General features: G+C 40.2%; 1 protein-coding gene across 2 annotated transcripts in view; it reads left to right on the top strand.

Moving 5' to 3' along the window:
* The window catches only part of SOX5 (SRY-box transcription factor 5), a 569059-nt gene that overhangs the window by 113809 nt on the left and 441006 nt on the right, over positions 1 to 14244 (top strand). For both annotated transcript variants that reach the window (XM_083818461.1, XM_083818460.1), the window contains one exon: positions 637 to 699. The gene's annotated coding sequence lies outside the window, so the exon portion shown is untranslated. The remainder of the gene's footprint in view (positions 1 to 636; positions 700 to 14244) is intronic.

Below are 14244 nucleotides of genomic sequence, written 5' to 3'. Positions count from 1 at the left end.
GCAGAATTGAACCCCAGCTATTCTTCAGATGCTCTACTAACAATATTTTTTGGTTTTATTAATCAGATCGCTGATTTATTCTCCCTGTTCCTGCTACATTTTTTTTTCTGCTGCTGCTTTGGGTATGATCCAAAGTCCACTGAAGTTGCTGTCACTCTTTGTATTGATTTTAGTTGACTGTGCTTCAGTTTTCTGCTTGTCCCTCTCCGTTTTCCCCCTCTGTAGACCCTGAGAGTTCCTGTGTGAGCTTGTGTCCGTCTCAGTAGTGACTTCTGATTAATTAAAATGGCATGTATTCCAACAGTTCTCTGAATAAGCACCTCACTGTATTGGCACTCTACTCCCCATCTTTAATACCCATTGCCTCCCTCAGTTTAGTTCTCATTTAAAGAGATCCCCCTCTCCTCCACGTGCTGCAGGTCTTGCTCTTGCATATGGCACCTTGTGATCTGGGGAGAGCTTTGCTAAGGGCCTGACCTGGGTTCTGTGAAAATTGAATGGAGAAATCCCACTTAATTCCTTGAGATTTTTGCTCAGGATAAAACGCTGTAGTGTATAGGAATAAGGTTTTGAATGAGATAATTGTGGCTCTTCCTTTGATTTATTTTTTTCCTTTTCTTTTCTCCCTGCCTTCAGTGTTGCCAGCAGAAGAAAACAGAAAGAAGAGGAGCTGAGAATTTGAACTGGGAGACTTGGCAGGTAAGAGGTGTATTTTCTTCCTTGCCGGGCGAGACATTTCTGGAAGTGCTGATGTGAGTTGGCAGCAGGTTGGATCAGCTCTGGGAGACAAGGCTGGCCCAGGACCTGCAAGACTTGAGCTGAGTTTCCTGTTCCTTGGCAGGCTCTCTGTGTGGTTACAGAGCAGGCAAGCACTTCATTTCACTGTTTCTTTACCTGTGATGGGGGCAGAACTTCCTCACTTTGAGAGGGTGGACTGAGGAGGACTGGGAGAAAGGCTGGGAAATAAGTAATGAGATGCTGTAATAGGTGGCAGGGCACTTGAGCTGCTTGGACAGAGTTGTCTCGTTCAAGGTTGGCAACTGTGTGCTGTGGAAAACTGGGCTATTGTTTGAAGTCTTTTAAGAAACGTTTAAGTGAGTTCCTTGTGTGATATCTGCAACTTTACTGAATTTGCTTATTTGAAGACTCATTTGATTACTTTAGTCTCATTTCCCGTTCTACATGGTTTTTAGATAGGGTGGAGGTGAAATACAGTATAATCACTTTCATATAGAAAGTTGTATTGAAAGCACCACAACAACTTGGGAAAGCCAAGCGCTCACGGTTAGGAAAGGTCTTTGTGAACCACGGTTCTCTCCGGGCTTACTTGAGGCAGATCTGAGGACAAAAGGCTTTTCTCAGGGACAAAAGCCACAGCCAGGCTGCCAGATTTCAAACCCTCTGAAACTTGAAGTGCTGGAGCTTTTTCAGAGGAAGAGCTCGAAGAATTTTAAGCATCATATTCCTTAACCTTGTTCTTGGAAAAAGTTGTACCGTTTCCAAAACATTCAGCCTGAGGCAGTCATGCATCATAGATAAATCAGCCAAAATGGCAAAATATTGGCGGAGTATAAACAACTGCAGGTAGTTGTTTAATCGCTTGTGTCAAGTAATCTTAATAACAGGTGTAGCTACTGCTCCAGTCAATTATATAAATTGTCCTGCGGTCTTTCCTGGGTTCTTACTGAGGCAAAGCTATTGATAGATAAGATCTGCCTAAGTGAAGTTTGAGGTTTTGGCCCTACGGCTGTCTTAAAAGATAGAGCTTAAATAAACAGGGAGTGCATGACTGGTGTAATTGTGCTTCTCTGCCTTCTATTCATAACACACGCTAGCAAGAACTCTTGATTTGCACTCCCCTCTCCCCCCGCAGTGCATTTATGAGACTACATTTATTTTTAATATTCAAACATCCAGAAGATGTAAATAACACCAAAACGAGTATTGTCCCATTTGGAGTTCCCTGCTGGGGCCACCTGTTGTGCTTTGTCTGACATACAGATAACCAGCTCTGCGGGCAACAAGCGCCTCCGTTACTTGTGTGCATAGCACGTTGCACTGTGACACTGTGCTGCTCTTTGGAGGGGGTTTCTAGCAATACACACCATGAGAAATACCTAACTCCTGTGACTGGGAGCTCACAGGTGTATCGAGCAAGCTCGGCCTAAAGTCAAAGGTCAAAAGAACTTCGGTAAATATGTCATTAAATATATAAATATATTTTATATTATATGTGTGCATTATGTATATTAATATATCAATAAATCATTTTCTAACCTGAAATAGTTTGGTCCCTAACACTTGTAAGAAAACTCATCAATACAAGCTAAGCTACAGCATTGTAAAGATAGATTTTTAGTTACAAAACTTTTGGTCTGAGAATTTGTTTTTCATTGTGTATGTCATTAATACGCCTCTAACAAGCTGTACATGAAGATGATTAGGGATGTGTTGTTTGGTTTAGGAGAATTTATTTTCAGGGTTTGGATGTTTGTTTTTTCAATTTGCAAGTGGTTTCTTGAAATTTTCAAAACCGTGTAATGGCATCTGGTTTTTGCTGTAAAGTTACATCATCTTGGAGCAAACCAGTGTAATGCATCAGCCTGTCTCCCTGTGAATGCTGGGTCACGTGTTTAGTATTAAAGATAGGTTTCTGCGCTTTTTCCTGTAACAGTTTAGTTGTCTGCAAGGAACTGGTATTTAAAATATGGCATACTTCAGATAGTTCTTCAGCCTCTGTTTCCACTACCTTTGATCAGGATACATTCAACTCAAATATGTATAAATTGCCTTTACATGTGCCCCTTTTGATTTTCGTAGATGTGCTCATCCACACAACAGGAGTAGTGAATGACTTCTTATTGTAGCTCCTTAGCATATAAACATTATGTTAATATAAACTGTAATCGGTTTTGGACCGATTAAGTGCAAGTGATAAGTGCAAGTAAATACAGACACAGATCTCACTACAAAGAATGTGCAGTTGAAGTGATAACGAGTGACATAGAAAGGCTGGAGAAGACAACCGTCATACATCATGTTCATATATGTACAAATGTACATATAGACATACATACCTGTGTTTATCCCTGCAGTTTAACTCAACATCCCTTCTTTGTCAGATTAAAAATATGACTAAGAAAAATTAATCTATAAAAAATTTGAACCATGTGCCTGAACTTGTCTTATTGATGAGAATGAAAAGCAGTTGGAGATTGAAAGGGAGCAGAGGAGGTGATGTATTTTCTGGATACATTGTCTTAAAGTCATTAAAAACAAATTATTCAACCTTTTCCTAAATAAAGTATAATTTTTTATGACTTTTCCCTGTCTATGATTTTGAGAAAGCGTGAATATAAAAGTTGCAAAAAGTTTCTCCATGCAGATATGGTAAGGCATGTTAAATCTGTAGTCTGCAATTTGGGCAGTCATTTAGGTTGGAGTGTGTAGCTTGATGAAACAGTGAAAAGGAGTTACTCTGAGGTTATATGCTTGCCTCAGAGTTTGCTTCTAGTTTGGTAAATAACAAAGGTGTGCTCAGACAAATTCTCGTTGTGGTCCCATTTTCTTTTGCAGCTATGGTTTTGGTCAACCTGAGAATCTGAGTCTATGTGGCGACAGTGGGAAGTGGGTTGGGAGGAATTGCTCTTACTGTATTACTTCCTCTCCAGAAACATCTCAAAATGAAACTGACTGCTAAATTGGCAACCTGCAAACTCTCAATATTTGCATGTATTTCTGAGTGTGGGTATGAGAGGGAGGAAGCTCCCGTTCCTGCTTGCCATTTGTTTTCTGTTTCATCCTCAGCTTTGAGATCTGAATCTTTTATTGCCATGGACAGCTTTGTTTTTTCTTTTTGTGCTAGTTTCTGTAAAAGTCCATGGCTGAGGCTTGTTTGTGAAAGTTGTTTGTGAGAGGGTACCTCTGTGTGACCCACCAGGTCTAGAGAGTATCATATTTATGTCAAAGAAGCAAGTCCAAATTGTATTGTGATATTTTGTTGGTGTCCTTATGTGAGGGTGATTGCTGTTACATCTTTGTGAATTTCAACTGCAAGAACCTAGTGTTGCCTAGGGAGGAATTAGGATGATTTTATAGCACTATCACACTGTCTGTAGGAGAATGTTCTTTCTTGTCCCTTAATTTTCCACCCAACAGTCATGACTATTCCTAGATGATACAAGTTAAAATCACATACAACCTCCACCAATACATCTGTGAATATGGGACCAAACAGAAAATTGCGAAATTTTAACTAAAGAAGCTGAATGCACCAGAAAACATGCATGAAATGTTCATTCACGTTCCATTCTGTGAAGCTGAAGTTACTGTTTTTTCTTGTTAAAAAATAGTTTTCATGCAACCAAGACCAGATTTTTAAAGTAATCTTGATGGGTTTGGGGATCACATTAGGCAGGGCAGGTGGTGACCTCATCTAAATACTAAAATACTATGAGGAATGAAAATCATGTTCATCATGTGATCATCATGTTCATCATGTGCATCATGTGATGCTAAGAAGCATCAGGCTAGGTGGCTTATCATATGTGGCATCTGTCTAAAAGCAGTGCTGCTAGGGCAGGTGAGATGAGGTAGGGAATGAAATAGTGGCACTAGAGTCTTAGAGGAATGTAATAAACATGGAGATGCCTTGGATCAGCCTGCTTGGGATCTGAAATTGTAATACAGTGGTTTATACAATTGTTTCTGATTTCTTCTTACTGGTGAGCTGATTTTATATGTCCATAGCTGGATTCTTTATACCCTCTAGGTTAGGTGAGAGTGTGGCCATTTTCCTGATAGCAATTTTGCTTGCTTTATAGAAACAATTAAAAAAAAAAAAAAGGGGGAAGAAATCCAAGGATGAAAAAAGCATTCCTAAGTTGTACACAAAGATAAGTTATTCCTCTGCCTTTCTGCTATAAACAAATGTGTGTGTGTGTGTGTGTGTGTGTGTTTTAACATCTGTGTCCTGGACATGGGTACGCTTTGTAATAGGAGTGTGATTTTCTTTCTGAAAACCAGATAATGGGAATAAGTGAATAAGTAGTTAAAAGCTCAAGTATTTCATTCATGCCTCCCTGCGGGAAGCCCTGTCACTGCTTCCAGCCCTCACCTGCAGGATCTAACCAGCTCTGGTGTAGCTGGCCCAACAGAGCAGCCACTATGTGCTTGCCCTTTCAGCAGATGGGACAGGATTTCTGAAAAGGTTTGCCTTCCTTTGGCTTTGAGGCTTTTGTGTGGGTGTTAACTTCTTGTTCTTTTTTTTTTTTTTTCTGAAAGGGGAAATTATTTTTATTTAGGGGAAAAAAAGAGTCAAAAGCTTTATCTGGCTTTTCTGCTTTCTGCATGTGTTTAGTAATGTTTTCTACTTAGAGATGTCAGTCCAGCTTACCTGGAAGCAGTGTACATCTGGACTGTTTTTCAGAGGTGGTGAGTAAGTCTCCTTTTGAAGATGACATGCTGTGTGGGCACCTCAGAACCTGTGAAAATCAGCTAGTGACAATTTTTCACAGCTTTCCTTAAGCATCATTTAAAAGTTGGTTAAAATTCCAAAAAATGTCAGCTCTATGGAGCTGTTGAGCTTCACCAAAATAGAGGATCAATGCAGTGGACAAATCCTTCTTCCCATTTTGGCCAATATTGCGATCATTTGCAAAACCCCAGGAAGCTTTGTCTCTCTCTTTTTTTTTCTTTTTTTCTTTTTTTGCTTCCAGCAAATTATCTGTTCAATGAAGGAAAGAGACTACCTTGTTTGCTAAATTTGGTTCTGAATTGTGAGTAGCATTTGAGGTGTTTGCTCATGTGAAAAAAGTTTTTTAATTTCTAGAGTTTTAATCACTTTGAAGTAAAAGATGTTAAGCAGATTAATTGGACCAAGTGAGTAAGTGAGCACATAGAAACCTGAATGATTTAATCATGCAAGTTAACTTGCTTAATGTAAACACGTGACCATGTAGGCATTCATGCTTTCCATGTAAAGGGTTTCATGGCTGCAGAGAGGAATGGGCAAATGAAGCTTAGCCCTCCTATTCCTACAGAGCAGGAAGGACCAGCACCCAGGGATTTCTGCTGCAGCAGCTGGTGCAGGTGTTTGGTTGCTGCATCCCCTCTGGACAGAGAATGCCAATTTCCAGGAGTTCAACTTCATGGAGCCAACTGTGCTTTGTCTGTGGCTTCCTCTGAGGGAAACGAGATCTACCAGAAAGTGATCTGGATGGTTTGTGTTGGTTATCTGCCACACAAACTCACCACAGACAGGCTCACAGTTGTCGTACTGTTTCCTGATATGACACAGGGAACATCAGGTGCTGGTACAGGCCTGTTTATTTGAGGTTGAGCAAAAGACAAAGAGAAAGGAGAAATATGCGGCAAGAGCTTACAAAATAATTTCCAGTCAGGAGGCTTGATATAAAGTGAAATGTCAGTAAAAGGGATTTCAGGATTGTTGGTTTTGTTGTTGCTATTATTGTAAGCACGATTATGAGCCTCCCAGTTCAAGTCTGACCCATCACACTGAAATGCTGTCACCAGTATCATTAGCAAGCAAAGCGTTGCTAACAAATTCAAACACACAGCAGAGTTCTGGCTCTTAAGTGTCTGGACTGACTCCCAATATTAGGAACAGGAGTCAAACGGCCATCACTTCTCCAGTGCTAACACACACCCTGCCATTAGCAGTCCGAAGGCAATTTTAATAAAATACATAGCCCTGCTGAGCTGGTCTCAGAAGATAAATAAGCAATGTAGAAAAGAAGCTTTTGTTTAAAAGTAATTATTTAAACTATGCATTACAGGTAATTTTCCTTTACCAGTAAAGAAAATGCTATCAGAATTTCAATAATAACTTTGTGTTACTTATCTAGATAACATGATATTGTCATTTCCAGGAGCTTAAAATGCTGTTTTATTTTCATTTATGTCAAATACAAGGGTAAATGGGACCTGAGTGTTTATATATATAAACATAGGGTTTGCATAATTTTCTGTGAGCACTCTTTTATTTTCCAGTGTTTTTATAGTAATATAACCATCTAATGATAGTTTCATAAACTGTGAGCTTGATTTATTGTCCCAGCTTAAGACAGTAGGGTGAGGAGCATCTTCTTATTTTCTGTTTTGTGTAAACATGCTGCATTTCACAGTTGACAGAAACACAATTCTTTGAAGAGGTTTGTCAATAATAACCATAACAGTGTGGGAACTTCATAATGTACAAGCAGACATAGCCAAACTGAGTGCTTCAACCCATATGTAGCTCAGAAAAAGCAGAGGTATTATTTTTACCTCTGGGATTTTTCACGTTCAAAAATTAAATGAAAAACGTATTTTCTTCCTCTCAGCATTATTCTACAGTGCAAACCTCCCAAATGATCACAAAATGGTTCACATCGAGGAAGACAAGCAGCTAAGGGAGGAAAACAACTTTTAAGTTCTCTTGAAGAAGCAGCTTCTGAGAAGATGGGCATCTTGCTTCAACGAAAGTATTTTTAATTTCTTTTAATTCCTGTTATGGATGTTTGTTATTTCTCTTTCACTTACGGATGAAAGAAAGGTGATGGCTTTGAGAGCTTACAAAAAGCCCTGACTGCATGGCTGAGTCCGCGTGGGGCTGTCACCTCTAATAGTGGGATGCAGGCCTGGCTTCCAGCTGAAAGCCCTGCAGTGTGTTCCGGCTACAGGGAGTTACAGCAGGAAAGGTACCTGAATGCATTAAGTGCAGTTTTCAGCCCAAATTCAGACCTAAATTCTGCCTAATCCCTGAGTGTTTTCCTACTGAATATCTCTGGTCTTTAGAAATGCCTGGCCAGTAGCAAGTGTGGAGGCCCAGGGATTAGGTGGATTTTTAGATCACTTACATCTGGCCGTAGTCTGTCTGCGCCAGAGTTTCCAATTACCCAAAATGGACAAAATAGCATTTCCCTACTTCACAGAAGATTTGTGAGGATCAATGTGTTTAAGATCGTGACAGTAGCATATATCTGTAACTTACATGGGTAATAGATCACCTTAAATACTTTTAATAAAAGTGGACACAATAATTCATTGCTCTGTCACAGGAATACTGTGATGCTTAGCGTTCATAATATATGTGAAAGAGGTTGAGATCTTTTGATTAAAAAGTGATATTGATATAACTACGTGAATTATTAAAGTGTCTGCTTCCACGCTGAATTTACTTGTTGACCTTGCCAAGCTGGAGTTTTAATCTGTGGCGGCTGAGCCTTGTTGTCCTGCCTTCTGAGAGTTTCCCCCACTTCTGGCAGCACTGACCCTTGCTTTGTTTTTTTCTGTTTCTGCTGCTTGGGAGCGAGGCCGCCTCCTGGTACTGCGGTGAAGGGACAGAGCTGGCGGGCGCTGCAAGGTGGGGAGGGAGCTCCCGCTGCCAGAGAGCTCAGCTGATACCAAGGTAGCGCTGAGATATTTGGGACTGGCAGGCGGAAATCAAAATGCCACCCCTTGGCTGCTGAGAGAGCTAAAGATTTGTCTCCAGCAAGTGACAAGAGCCAAGGTGCTGTCGCCTGCTTTCTAATTTTAGCGTGAGCTCTGGCACGGATGCTACCTAGACAGACAAGCGCCGTTTCTGCCCAGCCCGACCTGCTGCTGCCGGTTCTGGTCCAAGTTACTCAGCTCAGTTTCTCTCCTGCTTTCAGGAAATGGTGTGCCGGAGGGAGAGGGGAAACCCCTACCTTTTTTCAGAAGGCTTGTGAAACTTGTGAACATATTTCAAGGCAGTAAAACTCATACCTTCTACTAGCTGTCTAAACAGCAAGTATTTATAGGGATGTTATTAGCAAGGCAGCAATTGATTTATGAAGCCCGTTTGATGTAGAAGGTGCCTGTGACAGTGCATATGATACATGCACATGAGAAGTTCCTGCCTCTCCTGTGGCTTGGGTGCGGTTCCAGTAAAGAAGCAGAAGTGGTTTGAGGAGTCCACTGAAGGGGAAAGAGTCAGTCCTTTCCCCCTCCAATGTGGCTACGGCTTGTGTGATCATTACACAGCATTTTTAGTCAAATTGTTCTGGTTTTGAGTTTCAATTTTTGGAAATAAGTGGTCAGGAAAAGGTATAAAGAGTCTGAAATAGTTTTTGGTCTTCTCCTTTCCTTGATTCACAGGTCATCTCTGCAGCTCAGAGGCTGTGCTCTTTGATGCATTCACCTAGGCAGAGTGGCATGATGTTCAGGGCATCGCCAGAAATACCTACAGCAGGGAGCTATCAGCCAGGTCTAGGACAGGTTTCATCGGCACTCTATCTAGTTCATTGATCTCGGAGCACTCTAGAAAGGTAAATGTGGTTCAATATACCTATTTTGCCTCTGGAGAAATGAAGGCATACGGGAAAGACTGCAGAAGGTTTTGTTAGCAGAGCCGGAGGACACTCAGATGTCCACTTCTGGGGTGCTTTTTGGTGATGCATTTACCCACATCTGCTGCTGAAGGAAAGGGGCAGCCCTGCTTCCTTGCCCTTCTGCTCTGGCCACACACTCTCATGGTTTCCCTTTGCCTGGCATTGGGCTCTTCTGCCCCACCAGCAGCCTGGTCAGCAAGTTAAGCTGTCAGAAACCTGACTTTGGGAAACAGTGAGGTATTTCCAGCTGATTTAGCTCCCTGAAGAGGTTCCTAGTGAGCTCAGACAAATGGCAACAAGACGCTGGTTTTGCACCATCTTAAACAACAAACACGAAGTGATCTGTCACATGTTGAAAACGTGTAAGGACTCTGCAACTAATAGTGTAGCTGTACTTTTCTTCAATAGCCCATATTCATATATAGTGTTAAATTGAAGAGAGCCAATTGGTACACATTATTACTCTACTATTAGTATTAGCTATTATTAATGTTTTGTGGTGTTTTTTGTTTGTTTGTTTTTTCATTCTTGTAATAATGACATGCCCAGCATTCAGCTATTCTGGGCATCACGTAAAAACTAATCAGAAGTATCCTTTTGTCAAATGTGGCTGCAGATGGACAATACAAAGGAGTTGATATTTATCACGTATTTCTAAGGTCATTTTCACAATCTCCACTTAAAAGCTATACTTGCTCCAAGCACATCTTGCTTGATGGAGGACAAATTCTGCCATTTTGAGCGGGGTAGTTTTTATTTATAATTGAGAATGTGTTTAGCCACATGAGGCTGTCAATCAGTGAGACGAAAGCCCAGTAGGATTATTTCTGTAAGTGGCCAATTTCCCCCATCCTTTCCCTCCAAATCAAGGACAGATGAAAGGTCATGATTAAAACAGTGATTTTTTCCTAAATTGTAAGTAACAGTTTGCAACTGTTTTTTACCAAGATGTCAAAACTGTATTTTATCTTGGGGAAGAGAGGTGGGGGGAAAGAAAATTATAAGTTCTTGAAAATGTTGGCAATTTTCCAAATGGTTGTGTTGAAATTTATTTTAATTATTGTACTTGTGTCATTTCCTAGCAGGGGTAAAAGGGGTAAAATAATTCACTGCAGTATTATGCAGCTATGGATTAAACAATTAATGGTGAACCTCTGTATCCTATTAGTATATTTGAATTCATTTATTTCAACAAATTGTTTTATGAGCCAGTAACTAGGAGATTTAACCATTTATTTTGTAGCCAAAACAGAACAGAATAATAATTGTCTTGCTGAAACACATCTTTACCTATATGAATCTACCCAGGGAATTAACCTGAGACAGTTAGATAATGCAGAACATCACCGGAAAGTTATTTTGTCCTAAGAGTTTGGATTCCTAATGTATGGTCAAGCAACTCACTATTTGGGAGGGTTTGGGCAGTTGCCTGGTGATCCTTGCAACATCTCTCAGCCCTGAAAGCGTTGAGGATTTGGGCACGATCAGCAGTACCCTGGAAAATATCTTAGCTGGCGTTTTATACAGTAGTGTTCTTTTGAATACGTTAGCCACTCACAAGTCAGAAATAACACTGCCTGCCTGATCGTGTCATGTAGATAATTGTCAGAGTAAATACTTTTGTGAGCAATCTGTGTGCTCAATTTTGTATGCAAGATGTATATTTACATTGACCAAATAAAAAGATGTTCTGAGGAGGCAGAACAGGGTAAATTACCTAAGCGTAAGAGGATGAGCTCTATTTGACATTACTAGCATTTCTCCTTGTAGTTGACATTAGAAGTAAGCTAAGACCCTCATGATACCTTAATGGAATTCCAGCTAGTTGTATCTTCATAAATATTATATAGGTTAAATATTTTCTCCTCAATATAGGCATGAAAGCAAGATGCTGTCTTTCTATGTCGTTGGGGAACGTATTTATCTTGATAAAGAAGGTAAAAAGGGGAACCTAGTCTCAACAGCTTCTGTTTTTCCTTTTAGTGTTTTTCCACAATTTCATGATTTCCTTTTTGCCTTGAAGAATCCTGTGCCTTTGCAATGTGTGGTAAAATGTGTCAAGTTCTACCACCATGAGGGATGCATAATGAGATGGTTACAATATCACTGATGATGTGCGTGATGCCAGGAAAACTGTGTGACTTCAGCCATCTCTGCACTACTGCACGGTTCATCCACAAATTTGACAATGCAAAGGGCGTATGGATCAAGTAGAGCTGTGTTTGTATTTAAGGATGGACAGCAAAGTGAGTCATGTCTGTATATAATGCCAGTCCTATCAAAGAAAGGTCATCTGTTTAATGCGCATCTAACCCTTGTGACTGTTTTTTGCCATTTCCTTTTGTTCTCCTGTGCTGTTACTCTCTCTATTGTGCGTTTTAAACTTAAGAACTTAAGTGAAGAGCTTCCTTTTTTTTTTTTTTTTTTTCTTATGTGGGCAGATGAGCAGAAGATGATGGTTCCACCCTGCTCATAAACTTTCAGGTTGGCTAAGAAAATGGACTGCTGTTTCTGGGTGCGCGCGCTTTTTGGTTGGTTGGTTTTGTTCTTTTTTTTGTTCTTTTTTTTTTAATATGCAAACATTTCTTTGGTAGTCAACCTAAATCGTGGGCAAGATGCTGAAGCAACATACTTAATGTCCCTAGAGCTGTGGTGGTCAGTGGAACTGATGCTTTATTCTGCTGCATGTCTGCTGCACGCTGTTGTTTTACTTTCCACTTCTGGCTGAGTCACATAAATATCTACTGCCAAGCTGTAGAACTAGGAATGAAACATGAGAGAATTATTCTCAGGACATCAGGGGCATCAACAAGCATCAGGGGCGTGTTGATGTTGCATAGATGTGGTGCTACGAGCTGTTTGTCACTGGGAGCATTGCTGGGGAGCAGAGGTGTTGCCCAGCCTGATTATGAAGAAGGGTGCTCAGTCCTTTTCTTCTCCTATTTTGGTAACCTGGACTCACTGAAAATAAAGCATTTTTTTGGATTGGCTTTTTAAAATTTGATTCATTTGTTGATCTGTTTTCAAGTGGCAGAATGAAATTAGGGGTGTGCGGAAAGGGTGAAGGTTTGGGTGCCAACTGAGAAAACCGTTTCAGGGTCCCTCGTTTTCAATTGCACACAGATACTGCAAGCTAAAGGTCAGCAAGACAATCAATATGAAGGAAAGCATGTGTGAATATGATGCTGGGAACACTTGCAAAGTATTCTGTATAAAAATATAAACAGTAGCCTATTTAAAGGTATGAAAAGAAGTGGGGAATAAAAGTAAATTTTACGTGCACAACCCTTTCCTTCCCTTTTGCTACAGGGGGGGGGGGGAAAAAGATGATTTGTTTCAAACCTTTTCTGGAACTCTGTGAAATGATTTATAGATGAGGTGTGCTGTACACAAGAGCTTTTACTGGCTGCCTTTCCAATGAATTAGGGCCCTATTCTAGAAAAAAAAAAAATGTTAGCACTTTCTTTGCAGCCATCCTAGGCTTCCGTGGTGCGGAAGTCAAATGTAAATTCTGGCTGAATTGGGCTCTTATGGAGGCGGTGTTCAAACAGCCTGTGAGGAGAAGAGAAACCATTCAGCTTGTAGGCCTCTGCGTGCTTCAGAGTCCTTCGATCATTGCTGTAATTCTCTGAAAGCAAACTAATAAAACTTCCTATTGACTTGCACTTGTGTGTGCTTTGAGCATTTATTTACAGTCTACCATCAGCAGATTAAAAATCAATTAAAATCCATAGAAACAGCCAAAGTTACATACTCCTCTTTGCTGGTAAAGATTTTTTTAAAAGATTTTACATTAATACTTGCTGCTTGGTATTACTGAAGATAATGAATCAGATTCAGGCAAAGTCTACACGTCTTTAACTCTACAGATCTGTACGTCTTTAGCTTTACAGAAACCCTGCTAAGAACCTCTTATCCTCTGTGCCTCTCTCCTTCTGTAGAAATAGGGGAATTTATGCAACTCATTTAACTGAAATGAAGATTTTGAAAGCTCTCCAATACTATCATGATGGATGCTGTTGCAAATGTGTAGGGAAAACAATAATCTTAATGATAAAATGATAAGTTTAATACCAGTACATTAAAATAGAAAGTGAATTTTAGTACCGTAAATATATTAAAATAAAAGAGACTTTGATTTGTATTCCTGATTTTCCCTGAAAGCCTCAAAGATCACAGGGACCTTCCTGTGATTGAGAGGAAGACCTTTGTAGTCTCAGGGGCATGGTGCTGGGCTGGGAGTGAGGACACGAGGCTCTGCCGATGCCCTGCTATGGGTTTCTGAGCGTATGGGTTTTTGTCTTAGGTCTCCTCTCTGTCTGTTTGCCTCCCGTTCTTTGTGAGTCTCATCTGTTTGTACCATTAAACTGTCAAACACTGTGCTGTTTTCACATTTCTTTATAGGTGTGTGCTCCAAAGAGTATTATGCCATTGAATAGTCATGATAATTGTTCTAATATGTTATTCATAGATTGGGATGACATAGACCAAATTTATAATTTTTGGTTTTATTTGTCCTTTTTGTTTTGTGTCTTAATGTGACTTTAATTTAAAACAAAATATCTAGTTACTAGATAAGCTATGACTTTTGTGCACTGCAAGTGATGTCCAAGTATTAACCACAAAAGAAAATGCTGATTACACTGGCAAGACAGAAAGCCAAGCCACTGAGAAACAGGGGCGGGGGGGGGGGGGGGGGAAGGGGGGGAAGCAAGAATTAAGGTAACTTGTGAAACCTTAATTTGGCTGTCTTGTAAAGATGCATGTGGGTAGACTGCTGTATTTAATATAGCGTAGTGATTCTGTTAGGAGAGTACAGAAAAGCCTGCCTCCTCAGAGAAGGGTCTGAATAACATAGAGTAAATAAGGGCAGGCTTTTACACCAGATGCT

Source organism: Anser anser, assembly GCF_964211835.1.
Source record: "Anser anser genome assembly, chromosome: 1".
NCBI classification, from domain to species: Eukaryota; Metazoa; Chordata; class Aves; order Anseriformes; family Anatidae; genus Anser; species Anser anser.
Note: the sequence above shows the minus strand (reverse complement) of the source record. Positions and strands in the feature narration are given on the sequence as shown.